The sequence below is a fragment of the Vulpes vulpes genome, chromosome X (assembly GCF_048418805.1).
Source record: "Vulpes vulpes isolate BD-2025 chromosome X, VulVul3, whole genome shotgun sequence".
Lineage (NCBI taxonomy): Eukaryota > Metazoa > Chordata > Mammalia > Carnivora > Canidae > Vulpes > Vulpes vulpes.
Genome location: NC_132796.1, coordinates 32,030,650 through 32,049,480, shown reverse-complemented (window position 1 = coordinate 32,049,480; position 18,831 = coordinate 32,030,650). Strand labels below are relative to the sequence as shown.

At 38.7% G+C, this 18,831-nt stretch overlaps 1 protein-coding gene across 2 annotated transcripts in view; it reads right to left on the bottom strand.

The window, feature by feature from the left end:
• The window catches only part of PRRG1 (proline rich and Gla domain 1), a 144,124-nt gene that overhangs the window by 83,718 nt on the left and 41,575 nt on the right, over positions 1–18,831 (bottom strand). The window lies entirely within an intron of this gene.

Sequence of the window (18,831 nt, the reverse complement as noted above, 5' to 3'; positions counted from 1 at the left end):
ACTGGGGATCAGCTAGAGATGGAGAAGGGGGTGGGGCTTATAGCAAACAGTGCCCAGGACTTGGCAAATGGCATTCCTGCTTGTAGCAACACTGCTAAGCAGAGATCCTAGCCAGTAGCTCTGGCCATCTGCAGAGCTAAGCCAGTGGCCACGTCTGGCTAGGGAACTTGATTGGCAATATTCCCTGATTTGGATCCCCAGTCAATTGTCCAAACTGGCCAGGGAGCTTCTTCTACCACCCTGCCCAAGAAGGGAAGCAAATTCCCAGCTCTACTGTAGCGCTGACCAAAGCCTTTAGCTTTGCCCATCTAGGAGGCCCAGTCAGAGAATGAGAACAGCTACAGAGTTCATCCTATAGCCCTGCTCAGAGTCAAGCCAGCAGCCATGCCCAACTGTTCAGCATAGCCTCTGGCCCCACATAACCAAGGAGCCTGAAAAGTGGCCTGGGAAACGTGGGGACATAGCATACTGTACTGTGAGACACAGCCCAGCTTATAATCCCATCCATTCATGGAGCTCAGCCTTACAACCCCGATAAGCAGAGGAGCCCAAACTACTGGCCTTGCCCAATTGTTGAACATAGCCTGTAGCCTTGCCCAGGCAGGAAACCAAGCTGATAACCCCACTCGATCAAGGAGCATAGCCTTGAAGATAAGCATGCAGGTCCCACTCAACTTCAGGGCACAAACTATGGGCCCTGTATAAACACAGAGCTCAGTCAGTGGTATCATCTGGTTATGGAGCACAATCTGAGAACCCATATATAACCAGGGGTGATTGGAGAGACCAGCCTAAAGCTCTGTCCAATCAAGGAGTTCAACCAGCGGCACCACCCTCCAAGGAACACAGCCTGAGACTTTGACCAACCATAGGTGATTGGAGAACCCAGCTAGTGGCCCCACCTGACTGTAGAACACAATCAATAGCTCCACCCAAACAAGGAGATGGTTACCCATTGATCCTGCTTGAACACTGGAACACTTAAATATATAAAGCAAATGCTAACACAACTAAAAGGAAAAATAAGCAACAATACAATATTCGCTGGAGACTTTATTTTTTTTAGGATTTTTTATTTATTCATAAGAGACACACAGAGAGAGAACGGCAGAGACACAGGCAGAGGGAGAAGCAGGCTCCATGCAGGAAGCCTGAAGTGGGATTTGATCCCGGTCTCCAGGACCACGCCCTGGACTGAAGGTGGCACTAAACCGCTGAGCTACCCGGGCTGCCCAGTTGGAGACTTTAATATCCACTCTCAGTGACAGACAGATAATATAGACAGAATCAATCAGGAAACAGCAAATTTAAACAATACTATAGACCAAAGGGATCAAGCACACATAAACAGAACATTCCATCAAACAGTAGAATACACATTCTTTTCAAGTACACATGAAATGTTGAGATTCATGAATATAATGAGATTATATAGCAGGCCACAAGTCTCAACAAATTCAAGAAGACAAATTATATAAACTATCTTTTACAACCACAGGGGCATGAAACAAGAAAAGAGTAAATGGGAGGAAAGTTGGAAAATTCTCAAATACATAGGAGTTAAACAACATATTCCTGACCAACCAATGGACCAAAGAAGAAAGCAAAAGGGAAATGTTTAAAAAATCTTGAGACATAGAAAGAAAATAGAAAATACAATGTAAGAAAAACTATGGGATGTAGAAAAAGCAGTTCTAAGAGGGAAATTTATAGCAATAAACTTTCAAGAAAAAAATAATCCCAAAGTTAGAAGACATAAATACTAAATATTAGAACAGAATAGGAAAATAGAAAAAATTAACAAAACTAAGATCTGGTTCATTAAAAAGAACAAAATGAAAAATCTTTAGCTAGACCAAGAAAAAATAAGATCAGAAACGAAAGAGGACACATTACAAGTAATATCAAAAATACAAAGGAAAATGAGACAGTTATACACCAACAAATTGAACAACCTCAAAAACATTAATACATTCCTAGAAACATATAACCCATCAGGGCTAAATCATGAAGAAACAGAAACTCTAAACAGATAAATTATAAATAAGGAGACAGAATAATAAATAAGGAGACATAATAAAAAACCTCCCAATAAAGAAAAGGCCTGGACTACATGGTTTCCCTGGTGGAATCTACCAAACACTTAAAGAAGAATTAATGCCTGTCTTGCTCAGCCTCTTCCAAAAAAAAAAAAAAATCATATAATTATCTCAATAGATGCAGAAAAGGCATTAATAATATTCAACATCCATTCATGATCCAAAAACAAAACAAAAAACACAAGTCTCAATGAATTAGGTACAGAAGGAATATACCTCAACATAGTAAAGGCCACATAAGAGAAACCCACATCATACTTAACAATGAAAGATTGAATGCTTTTCCTTTAAGACCAGGAATGGTCTTAGACTCCCAGGAATGGTCTTAGACTCCCAAGGATACCCACATTCACCACTCCTCCTCAACATAGTACTGAAGTCCTAGTCAGAGCAATTAGGCAAGAAAAAAGAAAAAGAGGTCAGCCCGGGTGGCTCAGTGGTTTAGCGCCGCCTTCAGCCCAGGGCCTGATCCTGAAGACCTGGGATCAAGTCCCACGTCGGGCTCCCTGCAGGGAGCTTGCTTCTCCCTCTGCCTGTGTCTCTGCCTCTCTCTGTCTCTCAGGAATAAATAAATAAAATCTTTTTTAAAAAAAAAAAAGAAAGGCATTTAACTCAGAAAGGAATAAGTAAGATCTTGTGTACAGGTAATATAATCTTATATACAGAAAATCCTAAAGATACTATAGAAATAAAACCCTGTCAGAATAAATCAGTAAAATTGCAGGATAAAAAAAAAAATCAGCATACAAAAATAAGTTGTTTCCAGAATCTAACAATAAACTGTCTGAAAAATAAAGAATAATCCCCACTTATAATAGCATCAAAAAGAAAAAAATACTAGGAATAAATTTAACCAAGGAAGTGAGCAATCTATGCACTGAAAACTGTATAAGATGTTCATGAAAGAAATAGAAAAGGAAACAAATGGAAAAATATTCCATGTTCATGGATTAGAAGAATATTGTTAAAATGTCCATACTACCCAAAGCCATTTATAGATTCAACACAATCTCTATCAAGATTCCAGTGGTGGGCAGCCTGGGTGGCTCAGCAGTTTAGCGTCACCTTCAGCCCAGGGCGTGATCCTGAAGACCCGGGATTGAGTCCCATGACGGGCTTCCTGCATGGAGCCTGCTTCTCCCTCTGCCTGTGTCTCTGACTCTCTGTGTATCTCATGAATAAATAAATTAAATCTTAAAAAAAAATATTCCAATGGTGATTTTTACAGAAATAGAAAAAACAATCCTAAAATTTGCATGGAACTGCACAGCCAAAGCAATCCTGAGAAAAAACAAAGCTAGAAACATCACACTTCCTGACTGCAAACTGTATTACAAAACTATAATGATTAAAACAGTATGATACTGGCATAAAAACACAAACAGACCAAAGAACAGAATCTCAAATACAGAAATAAACCCATGCATATAAATTCAACTAATATTTACTTGACAAAGGAGCCGAGAAAACTCAATGGGGGAAAAGACAGTCTCTTCAATAAATGGTTCTGAGAAAACTAGATAGTCACATGTTAAAGAATGAAACTGGACCTCTGTCATACCACTGACAAAAATTAACCCTAAAACTCCTGGAAGAACAAAGGGAAAAAAGGCTCCTTGAAATTGGTCTTGGCAATAATTTTTTGGACATGACAACCAAAAACACAAGCAACAAAAGCACAAATAAGTAAGATTATACCAAACTAAAAAGCTTTGGCACAACAAAATAAATGATCAACAAAATGAAAAAACAACCTAGGGAATGGGAGAGTATAATTACAAACCACCTATCTGATAGGGGGTTAACATCCAAAATATAGAATGAACTCATGTAACTCAATAGCAAAAAAACAACCAAATTTAAACATGGGCAATGAACCCAAGTACACATTTTTCAAAAGAAGACATACAAATGGCTAACAGGCACATGAAAAGGTGCTTAACATCACTAATCATCAGGGACATGCAAATCAAAACCACAATGGTGTATCACATCACACCTGTTCGGATGTCTATTATCAAAAAGACAAAAGATAACAAATGTTAGCAAGGATGTGAAGAAAGGGTACCCTTGTACCCCCTGGTGGTAATGCAACTTGGTTACAGCCACTATAGAAAACAGTATGAAGGGGCACCTAGATGGCTCAGTCAGTTAAGCATCTGCCTTTGGCTCAGGTCATGATCTCAGGGTCCTGGAATGGAGCCCCACATCAGGCTCCCTGCTCAGTGGGGAGTCTGCCTCTTCCTCTCTCTAGCTCATATTCTCTCACACTCAAATAAATAAAATCTTTAAAGTAAAAATTTTTTTAAAAAGAAAACAGTATGAAAGTTGCTCAAGAAATTAAAAAAATAGGGATCCCTGGGTGGCGCAGCGGTTTGGTGCCTGCCTTTGGCCCAGGGCACAATCCTGGAGACCCAGGATCGAATCCCACGTCGGGCTCCTGGTGCATGGAGCCTGCTTCTCCCTCTGCCTATGTCTCTGCCTCTCTCTCTCTCTCTCTGTGTGACTATCATAAATAATAAATTAAAAAAAAAAGAAAAAAAATTTTTAATAAAAAAAAAAAGAAATTAAAAAAATAGAACTGCTATATGATCCATCAATTTCACTTTGGGGTATATATCTGAAGGAAATGAAATCAGTATCTGGAAGAGATTTCTATACTACCATGTTCACTGCAACTGCAGCATTATTTACAATAGTCAAGACACAGACCAATATCCACTGACAGATGAATGGATAAAGAAAATGTGACATATATACACATACCCACATAATGAATATCATTCAGCCACAAAAAAAAGGAAATTCTGCCATTTGCAACAACATGGATGAACCTTGAAGGCACTATGCTGAAATAAGTCAGACATTGAAAATCAAATATTACGTGATCTCACTCATATGTTGAAGCTTAAAAAAAAAAACTCATAAAAACAGACAGTAGACTGGTAGTTGCCAGGGGCACGGGGAAAGGTGATCAAAAGGTACCAACTTCCAGTTTTAAGAGGAATACATTCCGGGGTTTAAAGTATAGCACAGTATCTATAGTCATTGATACTATATATTTGAAAGACATTAAGTAGATATTAAAGTTCTTGTCATATACACACAAAATAAAACTATGTGATCTGTTAACCTTCTGTGGTAATCATTTCACAGTATATACATGTACCAAATCAATACATCATATACCTTAAACTTACACAATGCTATATGTCAATTATATCTCAAAAAATAGTGGAAAAAAAAGAAGCTAAGCATATATGAAACAGAGACAGAGACTATATATGAAACTGAGACCTGATAACCAGTTGTGTGACACTGGAAAATAATTTTCTTTTTTTTATTTTATTTTATTTTATTTATTTATTTATGATAGTCACAGAGAGAGAGAGAGAGGCAGAGACACAGGCGGAGGGAGAAGCAGGCTCCATGCACCGGGAGCCTGATGTGGGATTCGATCCCGGGTCTCCAGGATCGCGCCCTGGGCCAAAGGCAGGCGCCAAACCGCTGCGCCACCCAGGGATCCCGGAAAATAATTTTCTATCTCAAATTCCTTACAAAGGAAAGGCACTGAACTACATGTGTTTCCCAAATTGACCTCCACAGGATGTTAAAAAATACATTATTCAAAAACATGGCTCTAATCAAATAAATGTAAGAAATGCTGTCTTAAAGTTAAATGGGTTTATAAGACTTCTCAGAGCCTTAAAAAATGCTAATTAGTAATGTGATCAAAGTATAGTCTCTCATTGTATTTGGCTACATAATCCTTTTTGTAAGTAATCAATATTTCTCAGGACTCCTTTATTTTTTTTTATAGATTTTATTTATTTATTCATGAGAGACACAGAGAGACGGAGACACAGGCAGAGGGAGAAGCAGGCTCCATGCAGGGAGCCCAACGTGGGACTTGATCCCGGGTCCACAGGATCATGCCCTGGCCTGAAGGCAGCGCTAAACCGCTGAGCCACCAGGGCTGCCCAGGACTCCTATTCTTTAGAGCTCAGTTTGGGAAACCTAACAAGGTAACTACTAAAGCGTCTTGCAGCCCTGAAATTTCATTATTTTCTGACAAGGTATTAATTATGTGGAACAAAATTAACATAAAGTGAATTAAGAAGGAAATCAGGGGGACTAGATTCTCAGAGAATTCTGGAACCAAAAGGAAGTTTAGAAATCATCTAATGGTTTCTCATTACCCACCCCCCCATCTTTTATTTAAAGCTGCAAACCGGCAGCCCAAGTAGCTCAGAGGTTTAGCGCCGCCTTCAGCCCAGGGCATGATCCTGGAGACCCCGCGGTTGAGTCCCATGCCCAGGCTCCCTGCATGGAGCCTGCTTCTCCCTCTGCCTGTGTCTGTGCACCGCCCTCCCCACCCCCCCCGCCCCGTCTGTCTCTCATGAATGAATGAATGAGTAAATAAATAAATAATAAAGCTGCAAACCACTCTCAAAAAAATCTTATGCAGGACACCAATATACATAACAGGTTAGGGCTAAACTCTTCAGATTGACTTGAGGTGGATAGCTGTACTCCCACCTACTGGGATTTCTCCTTGAGATACCATAGATATACCCCATCAGAAAGTCAGCACCACAGGAAGCAGAGTCTGAAATCTAGTGACCTCCTGACCCTTCAGATACAGATACAGCTATTCAGGGGAAGGCTCTTGGAAAGAGCTAGAACTCTCATACATGTTCATAGGAAAGTCCTTTATCCACCCCAAGTATCATCTTAATTTTCAGTATAATCCGTCCAAGTCAGATAAATAAGTATTATGTAAAGAGAACTATAAAACCATTCTCACTCCAGGAAAAAACCATATGAAAGTTAATGTACTAAAATGAAATTCCTGTATGAGAAATCATGAGAGATCATGTATGAGAAATCATAATAGAATTAAGCAGAGGAGTCATATGGGCTAACTTTCGATTTTAAGAAGATGTCTGTAATGGCAGTAGGAAAAGGAGATCTGACTGGTAAAGTGTACAGTGATATCAGAGATGCTAGGTAAATCTGGCAGGACTTCTTGTATTTTACTTTTTCTTTCTTCTTTCATATTTAATAAGGCCCCTTTGAAGAGAATCAAGCCCCTTGCATTTGTGTCAGAGTAACCACAAAGGAAAGGGTTGTCGAGCATGGGCCAGGACTTTCAAAGAGGATTTGCCTCTTTAGAGGTCAACACGGTGGAGAGAACAGGCACCAGAAGCAGCTCTCTCCCAGGGCAAGATGAAACTAAGGAGACAAAAATCAGTATTACTGGTCAGCTGACTCACCTAGTGTTCCAGTAGTAAACTTCCAAAGATCAGAATCTTGTTTTAAAGAATGCAACTTCCTTAGAGAGATTTGAGGTTCAAGGCTTACTGTCTACATTACTCCCAGACCCTGAACTCCCCCGGTCGCAGGTTACCACCATGCTTCCTCTGATGCCAGGGTGTAGCCTGGTCCTTCCACTCTGATCTACTGTTACACTATTCTCTTTTTTCAGCTGTCTCTGTATGTATGTGTGTGTTCTAGTTTTTATACCTCTCTAAGCATGAGTATTTGTCAATCTTGATTCTCACATCCCCATCCCAAACTAAACATTACTTCTAGAGTAATGGCAACACATTTTTTAAAAAAAGAAAAGAAAGAAACAAGAACAGCACAGCGCTATTAGCCAGATTTTAGAAAATAAAAATCACTGTTCCTGGGATGCCTGGGTGGCTTAGCAGTTGAGCATCTGCCTTCGGCTCAGGGTATGATCCCAGAATGCCTGGATCGAGTCCCACATTGGGCTCTCTGCATAGAGTCTGCTTCTCCCCCTGCCTATGTCTCTGCCTCTCTCTCTCCCTGTCTCTCTCATGAGGAAATAAATAAAATGTCAAAAAAATAAATTAATTAAAAAAAATAAAAATCACTGTTCCATGGATTTACCTAGCCTGGCATTGAATACACTCTAAAACCAGGTTCTACCTTTCTTAACAGTTACACCACACTCTGGCCAAATTGGCCTCTACTCATCCCTTAAATATACTTTAAACTGCTCCAACTCTATGCCTCTGCTTTTTCTTCTGCTTTTTCTTTCTACCTACCAAAATTCCGTTCATCCTTCAATATCGGTGAAGCCTTTCCTCATTAGCTGAACTGGAAGTAATCTCTTTCTCCTTTAAACTCTCATACAATATGGAATTCAGGTACTATCTCATACAGATGTGCATACATTACAGTATCTCTCAGTCCAATTCTCAGAGAGTAAGCAAGTTGTTTTCTACATCTTGTCTAATGAGGGTTCTAGTAGCCTACATAAACCAGACTTAGGAGAAGCTCTCATATCAAACATATTTAGGACACATCATGTTTGCCTAGTTTCCCTTAGTATAGATCACTGCATCAAATTACAGTCATTTATATAACACCTTAATCAATTTCATAACTTTTGCTAGATGCATTTATAATCTATGCATCCTTCCTTCCTGTATCCACTTTAGCCCTGTCCTATAAACTAGTATAGGAAAACGTTCAATTTTTTTTGTAACGCATGTAATATGTGTAACTCTTAAAATTTTCAAACTTTTCCAGGATTTCCTCCAGTTATTTTGCATATCACAAGCAGTACACTTTGTAGAACAATGTTCATTCCTGTCGTCAATTTAAAAATATTTAGTGTCTTTTACTTACCAGTCATTGCTCTATTCTTTAGGACAGTTTTTCTCAACTAAGAGCAATTTTCTCCCCAAAGGACATTTGGCAATGTCTAGAAATATTTTAGTTTGTCGCAACTGGGGAGGAGTGCTACCAGCATGTAGTGGGCTGAAGCCAGGGATACTGCTAAATAGCCTACAATACACAGGATAGCCTTCCCACAACAAAGTTGTCCGAAATGTCAGTAGCATCAAGAGTGAGAAACCTGGCTTTAGAGAAACAATGACAAAGCAAAGAGACAAATTTTCTGCTTTTCTGGAATTTACAATCCAGTAAGAGAGTGTTACAGATGATACTCTCTTCCAGTATATTCAAGTAAGATTCCTAAGCCTACAATTTACAGGATTTTCTTCTCTGTATTTCTTTTATATGGAAGGCATGCTGGCACTATGCTGATTTCTAGTATCATGGCCTCTTAAATAATGGTAGGTAATACACATCCTGACATGAGTTCCAAACAGGTCAGAGTATGGGCTTTGCCACCACACATACCAGGGTTTGAGGTCTGCCCTGCCAATTACTATCTGATCTTGGGCAAGTTACTTAACTTCTTTAAGCCTCAGTTTCTTCATCCCTAATGGGATTATTAATGGTAGTCATAATTTCATAGGCTTTGAAAGAACATTAAATGCTAATAGTTGTTGACAACAAAAAATGCACACTCAGCAGGACTTACGAGAATGATAATGATGATTTTCTTCTCCCAAAATGTCTTGGTTCAGTCTAGTTCTGGTGGTTTATTTTCTAGTTGATCAATCTGGTTCAATACACCAAGTATAACTATAACTACTTAAGATAGAGGGTAGAATAATGTAATTTTATGAGCTGAATTTTTAAAAATAAAATTTGATTTTAAAGTTGCAGCTTCAGCTGCATGTACTATTTAAATCTGGAACATATACTGTCAGTTCTTGAAGAGTTTGCCTTCTCATTTTTTATGTCCCTTATATGCACTTGCCCCTCTTTTCCCAGCCTTCCAGTGATAATCATAGTCTAGAAACTCCTAACCCTGGTAGTGATTCTTCTTTCAGTAATCATCTGAGATTCAATTATATCTAGCTCTTTATTAATTTTGAAACACTACAAGCTACATTTTAATTTACAGAGAAGCACTTCAATGCTGGCTTTATTTTTCAGCCACATGGCTCTCTCATGACTGGTTAGGTAGGTCAATCACTTTACTGTCCTCCCTGGTACTCAGATACACCATTACTTTAATTTCTGGCCAATCTACTAAAGGCTTTGCCAGTCCTGGTCTCCTGCTCTTTCCTAAGTCCCAAAGCCCCTTCTTATTTTTAAGGCTAAGAGGACTACCTTAAGGGTCCTGTTGCATACTCTAGAGATGATATGGAGTCCATTCTTTCCTTATGGTGGCTTTTAAAGCCCCAGCTCTGGTCAGCTGCCTAAGGGCTCTTCTGTAAGAGATGGTTCTACCAAGTTTCTGAGTGCATCCCTTCTGCATCTTCTCCACTTCAAATAATAATGATTCAACTGGCATCTATTAATTATTCAAAACCATAAGGCAGGGATCCCTGGGTGGCGCAGCGGTTTGGCGCCTGCCTTTGGCCCAGGGCTCGATCCTGGAGACCCCGGATCGAATCCCACGTCGGGCTCCCAGTGCATGGAGCCTGCTTCTCCCTCTGCCTATGTCTCTGCCTCTCTCTCTCTCTCTCTCTCTCTGTGACTATCATAAATAAATAAAAAATAAAAAAAAATTAAAAAAAAAACCATAAGGCAGTTTCACATATGTCATCTTATCAGTGCTTGCAACAACTTATGAGGTAGGTACAATAATATCTACTGAAAAATGATAAAACTAAATTTCAAAGGTATTGACTCACTCATGTTCACAAAATTAGTAAGTAGGGGTACCCCAGGACTGTTGTCTTTAACTTATTAACATACATTAAAAGCGCTTACATTATAACTGTGTATCTCAGTGACTTCACGAAGACATCCATGTAACTGGCATCTAGATCAAGACTTAGAACACATTCCAGGAATTTATTTATTTAAATTTTTTAAAGATTTGATTTATTTATTCATGAGACACACAGAGAGAGAGAGGCAGAGACACAGGCAGAAGGAGAAGCAGGCTCCCTGCAGGGAGCCCGATGTGGGACTTGATTCCAGGATCCCAGGATCCCAGGATCCCAACCTGAGCCAAAGGTAGATGCTCAAGCGCTGAGTCACCCAGGTGCCCCCAGGATTTTAATCTAGAGTTTCTGACACCAAGTCCAGTGCTCTTCCAATCAGATATGTAGTCATTCTACACATATTTACTTACTGCTTACTACATTTCAGTACTTTTGCTAAGCACTGGGGATTTGACGGTAGATAAAACAGATGTGATCCCTGCCCTAATAAAGCTTAGAGGCTCAGGGGAAGACATAATAATTTTTTAAATTATACATAAAGGAACATAAGGTATTAGAGGAATTGAAAGAAGTTCATTAAGGCTTTAGCAAGGCTAGCAAGCGCACCAACTAGCACGGCTAGTTGGGAGTCAGAGACAAAAGGTCAAATTATACAAAGCTTTACTAAGGGAAAAGTTTGGATTTTACTCTAAATGTAGTGGAAAACCACTAAATAAACCTCTGCCTTCATAAATAAACCTATTCCCAAAAAGTCTGCTTCATTCTTCAATTACCCTAACCCTTAGGTATTACTATGTGCTATTCACTTTGCTAGGTCAATTAACCTCAATGTATAATAACTGACATAAAGGCTTGAGAAACATATAAGTAGTATGTACTAATATATGATAAAATTAATAAATTATAAAATCATAATATATAAAATAATCTTTAAATCAATACATGCTCTCTAGGGATACCTGGGTTGCTCAGCAGTTGAGCGTCTGCCTTTGGCTCAGGGCGTGATCCCCAAGTCCCGGGATCAAGTCCCACATCGGGCTTCCTGCATGGAGCCTGCTTCTCCTCCCTCTGCCTGTGTCTGGCTCTCTCTCTCTCATGAATAAATAAATAAAATCTTAAAAAAAAAAATCCCTGCTCTCATGAAAGTTACAATCTAGATGAGGAAAAAAAAAAGGAAAGGAGGGCAGAAATCACTTAAAGATGATGGTCTATGTAAGACAAGCACTTTTTAAATAATCGTCTCTTAGTAGTTTATCAATGACACGGCTGTTGACATATACCAGAGGTCAACAGCCACAGAAACAAATTTGTGTGTGGCTATATTCTAATAAAACTTTATTTATGGATACTGAAGTTGGATTTTTATATAATTTTCATGTGTCATGAAATTTTCTTTTAAAATTTTTCAATCATTTAAAAATGTGAAAACCATTCTCAGTTCATGGGCCATACAAAAACAGGCAGCAAGCCCTTATTTGTCAACTCCTGGAATATACAATGAAATGGCTTACAAAATTTTCATAAATCAATAAGTCAAAAGAAATATAAGACCAGGATAAATATTATTGAAACATAAAGACCCAGTGCTATCAATAACAAGTTAGAAAATGCCTTAATAACTTTTAAATTAGAGATACTAACTTTATATTTACAGTGGGACTTATATTTGATTCTTTCTCCTATCCTTCCCTCTCCCCATTTACACATGCACGCTAAGAAAGAAAAAAAAAGTCATTACAAACTACCTCAAATAATCTAGATGCCCTGTAAATCACTTGATAAAGTCATCTATATTTCCTAACAGAAAGTTTATTTCATCCACAGTGATATTTCAATTATCACTTCCATCTGAATAAAATACAATGCTCCAACCCTGACCTTTCTCCTAACTGCCACGATTCCAAATGCCCCAGAGAAATCTACCCCTGATATCATGCCACCACCTGAAACATCATGGATCTAAAACCAAATATTTTCTCTACCACAAATATAAAGTACTTTCCCCTCTGAATTTCTATAATTATACTAATTCTATTTTCATTATCTCATTCAACTCAAATGTTGTGAGAGGATATTTTTAAGATTAAAGTTTTCTCTCAAGAGTTCATTTTTTTCCTTTTTTTGTTTTTAACTCCTTAACTATCACCTCCCCCACAAGTAGATAAGCCATTCTGTTCTCATTGTTTGAAATGAAAGACAAGCTTGGATCAGAAAAGAAAGCAAAAAGTAAGTTGTCCTAACTTTGTATTCCAAGGTACTTGGAAGAAAATGAGAGGTCTTCTAACAGAGACAATATGATTGAGGAAAACAATGAGAGCAGGGGTTCCCCCTTCAATCCCATTTACTCATTTCCTTCTCCCAGTCTAGAAAGATTCCCCTGGGTTAAAGGGAGGAGAGAAATCAGTGGGGCCTAGGATAAATCATAGCTGAAGCTACTAAACAGAATCAAAACAACGGGCCATTTTTAGTGAGGGGCATTGCTTAAATGCCCTGGAGTCCCTTGGGAGTGGATTTAGCATCAACAGACCATAGGAACAGGATCGTTCCTGATGGTATATGGTGAAGGCTTCTCTTGGACATTAGTCCTCCCCTTACTGATGATCTCCCTGCTAGAAGAATGCCTATCCATGCCTGAGATTTTATTCATTCCCCATCCAATTTGCCCCACATATGTAGCCCTTTTGATAATGTCCCTGGTCCATAGGCCTTGAAGAAGAACAGAGCCTTGGACACTCCACAATGGTGATGGTGGTGAGGTGGTAATGGTGAAGAAAAGGGTGGGGTGGGATAGGGTAGGCACTAGTAACCACTGGCCTGATTTCTTACACTATAGGTAAGTTCTGCATGTTTTGTTTTGGTTTTTTGATCTTCAGATAAATGGAATCATAACGTATACTCTTTTGGAGCTAGCTTCTCTCAACTTCATGTTTGTAAACTTAATTTATATCATGGCATGTGGTAATATATTTATTCTTATTAGATATATATACGCTATTTATTTATTCATTCTACCACTGATGGACATTTGCATTGTATTCCAGTTTAGGAAAAGTAGTAACACGCACCCCTATTACATGGGTTTACAAGAGTAGCACTATCCTTAGTTCAATCTAATATAACCAATCAGTAAGACCTACTCAGTCTTCCTTTGTTGTATCTCTATTACCTGATCCCAGTCTTTCCCCACTCACCACTACAAAATCTAATCATATTTCTTCAAGTTGATAGTAAGCTTCCCAAGGACAGGAAATAGCTTAATTCTCTGAATCTTTCATAAAATATATACTTAGTGTGTATAAAAGGAACAGCTATTAGACATGTGTAAGCACTACAATCTAAGTGATCACTGATGGCTTTCAACATAGACATGTAAGTGGCATTTTTGACATCTTATAAAGTCTTGGGATTTTTTTCAGTGCATCATATTTCAGGTATTTCTCAGCATACAAAATGTCCCAAAGAGGGAGGTGGGCGGGGTGTGTGTGACTGGGTGATGGGCACTGAGGGGGGCACTTGATGGGATGAGCACTGGGTGTTATTCTATATGTTGGCAAATTGAACACCAATAAAAAATCAATTTATTTAAAAAATAATAATAAAATAAAATAGAAAAAAATGTCCCAAAGATAATACCTAAATATGAAAAGATCCTAACATTAAGTACATACCTCTGCTCACCTTTAGTAAGGAGCTCACAGAGATGTGATACAGAAGTAGGAGCAAAAGGAAGAGGTAAATGCTGGTAGAATATTAGAACACAGTGCCCTAACAACTCATAGCTTTAATATTTATCAGGAGAAACTTGACCACCTAGGCTTTTAGCAATAACCACCCATGAGAATAACAACAGCATACAATAACATAGTGTCGGGTTATCAGATCAGCATGTACATTAATTCCTTTAATCTTTGCAATCTTATGAGTTGAGCATGGTACTATCATTAGTACTAGAGGTACAGATAAAAAAATTGATGCAGAGTAGTTAAGCAATTTGCTCAAAGTCATGCGGTTTGTAAAGTAGTAGAGCTAAGATTCTAATCCAGGCAATCTGGCTTGCATGTTCTTAACTGAGGAAGGCGAGATTTCTTCCTCCAAATGGGGTGAGAGTTTTACAATCTAAACAAAAACTTGGGATCCCTGGGTGGCGCAGCGGTTTGGCGCCTGCCTTTGGCCCAGGGCACGATCCTGGAGACCCGGGATCGAATCCCACGTCAGGCTCCCGGTGCATGGAGCCTGCTTCTCCCTCTGCCTGTGTCTCTGCCTCTCTCTCTATCTCTCTGTGACTATCATAAATAAATAAAAATTAAAAAAAAATTAAAAAAAAAAATAAACAAAAACTTAGGGGATCCCTGGGTGGCTCAGCCATTTGGCGCCTGCCTTTGGCCCAGGGTGCGATCCTGGATTCCCGGGATTGAGTCCCATGTCGGGCTCCCGGCATAGAACCTGCTTCTCCCGCCTCCTGTGTCTCTGCCTCTCTCTCTCTCTCTCCCTCTCCCTCTCTCTCTCATGAATAAATAAATTTTAAAAAAAATTAAAAAAAATAAAAAATAAACAAAAACTTAGACCTATATGTGAGAAATATGTGAGTATGGATTTTATTTTTTTATTTTTTTATAATAAATTTATTTTTTATTGGTGTTCAATTTGCCAACATACAGAATAACACCCAGTGCTCATCCCATCAAGTGCCCACCTCAGTGCCCGTCACCCAGTCACCCCCACACCCCGCCCTCCTCCCCTTCTACCACCCCTAGTTCGTTTCCCAGAGTTAGGAGTCTTCCATGTTCTGTCTCCCTTTCTGATATTTCCCACTTATTTTTTCTCCTTTCCCATTTATTCCCTTTCACTATTATTTATATTCCCCAAATGAATGAGACCATACAATGTTTGTCATTCTCCGATTGACTTATTTCACTCAGCATAATACCCTCCAGTTCCATCCACGTCGAAGCAAATGGTGACTATTTGTCGTTTCTAATGGCTGAGTAATATTCCATTGTATACATAAACCACATCTTCTTTATCCATTCATCTTTCGATGGACACCGAGGCTTCTTCCACAGTGTGGCTATTGTGGACATTGCTGCTATAAACATTGGGGTGCTGGTGTCCCGGCGTTTCATTGCATCTGTATCTTTGGGGTAAATCCCCAGCAGTGCAATTGCTGGGTTGTAGGGCAGGTCTATTTTTAACTCTTTGAGGAACCTCCACACAGTTTTCCAGAGTGGCTGCACCAGTTCACATTCCCACCAACAGTGCAGGAGGGTTCCCTTTTCTCCGCATCCTCTCCAACATTTGTGGTTTCCTGCCTTGTTAATTTTCCCCATTCTGTGAGTATGGATTTTTAAAGACACTTTTCACATGTAAATAAAGCTTTTCAGCCATTAAAAAGGGTGAAGGGGGAATTATTATAAAGGGACATGAGGAAATTTTTTAGAGTGATAGATTACTCATTACCTTGACTATGACGACAATTTCATGAGTGTATACATATGTAAAAACTTATCCAATTGTACACTTTAAATATGTGCATGTATGTCAACTTCACGTTAATTATACCTCAATAAAGCTATATGCAAAAAGGATGAAATAGAACTACAGATGAACCAATCATGTAAAAAAAAGGTGCCCATAATATAGTGAGTGGAGAAAAAACTTATGAGTGTTCATGATATAATTTGCTAAATATAAACACATATAAAAACATTTTATATACACATATACACACTGTTACCCGTGAGTTTTCTTACTAGAAGGAGCTTTCACTGAGGCTTCTGTCAACAGAAAGGTTACAGAGCCACCTTGAAAGAGATCCTCCAGGCCCATTTAAGCCTTCACATGACTGCAGGCCTGCAGGCCATCTTAATAGCAACTTTGTGAGAGACTCTGGCCCAAAACCACCCAGCTTATCTGCTCCTCTACTGCTGACTCTGAGAAAGTATGTTAAGATAATAAATGTTCATAATTTTAAGCTGCTAGGTTTAGGTATAATTTGTCATGTAGCAGTAGATAATTAACATAGTATTTGTCACTTTTATATAAAATATTATTAAAAAAAATAAAAATAAAAAATAAAATAAAATATTATTAAAATATAGCATACAGGGGTACCTGGGTAGCTCAGTGGTTGAGTATCTTCATTTGGCTCAGGTCATGATCCTGGGGTCATGGGATCAAGTCCCACATCAGGCTCCCACAGGGAGCTTGCTTCTCCCTCTGCCTATGTCTCTGCCTTTCTTTGTGTCTCTCATGAATAAATAAAATCTTTAAAAAATAAAATATAGCATACATACAGAAAAGTGCACAAGTTATAAGTATATTCCTTATTGAATTTTCATAAAGTGAACATGCCCACGTAACTAGTACCCACATCAGGACACAAAGCAGAAAATTACCAGCACTCCAAAAAAGACCCCCTTGTGCTCCCTGTCTGGTCACTATCTCCCAAAAAGGGTACCCACTAGCCTGATTTCTTATATCATAAATAAGGTTTGGGGTATCTGGGTGGAGCAGTTGGTTAAGCCTCCAACTCTTGGTTTCAGGTCAGGTCATTACCTCAGGATCAGGGGTCGAGTCCTGTGTCAGGCTCCACACTGAGTGCAGTCTGCTTAAGATTCTCTCTCCCTCTCCTTCTGCCCCTCCTGCTTGTGCTTTTTTTCCCTCTCTCTCTAAAATAGGTCTTTTAAAAAAACAAACAAACAAACAAATAAATAAATGAGGTTTGCATGTTTGTGAACTTCATATGAATAGAATCATAGTATATGTTCTTGGATCTGGTTTCTTTTGCTCAACAGTAAGATTCATCCAAATTGCTGCATGTAGTTACAGTTCATTCATTCTCACTACTGATTCCATATTAGGTATATATCCTCATTAATGTATTTTATTTTTTTAAAAAAGATTTTATTTATTTATTCATGAGAGACACAGAGAAAGAGGCAGAGACATAGGCAGAGGAAGAAGCAGGCACCCCACAGGAAGCCTGATATAGGACACAATCCCTGGACCCCAGGATCATGTGTTGAGCCAAAGGCAGATGCTCAACCGCTAAGCCACCCAGGCATCACAATGTATTTTATCATTTGAGGGACACTTGGGTGGTCGTAGGTTTAGGTTTATTAGAAACAATGCTGTGAACATTCCTGTACATGTCTTTTTATAAACCTATATCCCTATTTCTGTTGTACATATTCCTGGAAGTGGAATTATTGGGTCATAGGGATGCCTATATTCAGGTCTATTCATTACTTGATAAACACTTTCCCAATGTTGTACCAGTATACATTCCCTACAGCAGTATAGTGGAGTTCTAGTTGCTCCACATTCTTACAAACTCTTGGTATTGTCTTTTTCATCTTTGCTATTCTGATAAGTAGTAATGGTATTGCATTGTACATTTTCCTAATGACTAAAGTTGAACATGCTTTTAAGATTAGCAAATGCCATGATAGCTTTCTAAAATAATGAGTTATTTGTATTATTGTGAAAGCAAGTGCTTTTGACCTGTAAAAAGTCATTGAAAAGAGACAAACCGGGACGCCTGGGTGACTCGGTGGTTGAGCGCCTGCCTTCGGCTAAGGGGGTGATCCTGGAGTCCCAGGATCGAGTCCTACGTCGGGCTCCTGCATGGAGCCTGCTTCTCCCTCTGCCTGTGTCTCTGCCTCTCTCTCTTTGTCTTCCATGAATAAACAAAATCTTCAAAAAAAAAAAAAAGAATCATGCTAGCCATAATCACTATCTACAAAACCTTTTTTTGAGGAAAACAAGGGGCACAGATGCACTTTAACCCTATTACATAGTGCCATATAATTCAGGGCAGTTCAATGCTAGTGTGGGGAAAACAGTAAATATTCTGCAAATGAAAATGTATATCACCTATAAATGTGGTCCCATTACATCATACTTCTAGAGAGGAAAAATGGTAATTTATATATAACCTAAATAGCCAATAAAATATATACTCACCTTCCTTTAACCTCACAAGCTACATTAGGCTTCACTTTTTTTTTTCTTTATGAGTTACCAGAATGCACTATGGCATAAGCTGCTTATTTTTAGTTTACTGATTAAATTTTAATAAGATTCTTCAGATAGCAGAACAATCAGTTAAAGAAAGTTAATATTGCTGGACAAGATCAATGCATAATGGACACTATGTGTGAGTGAAAAAA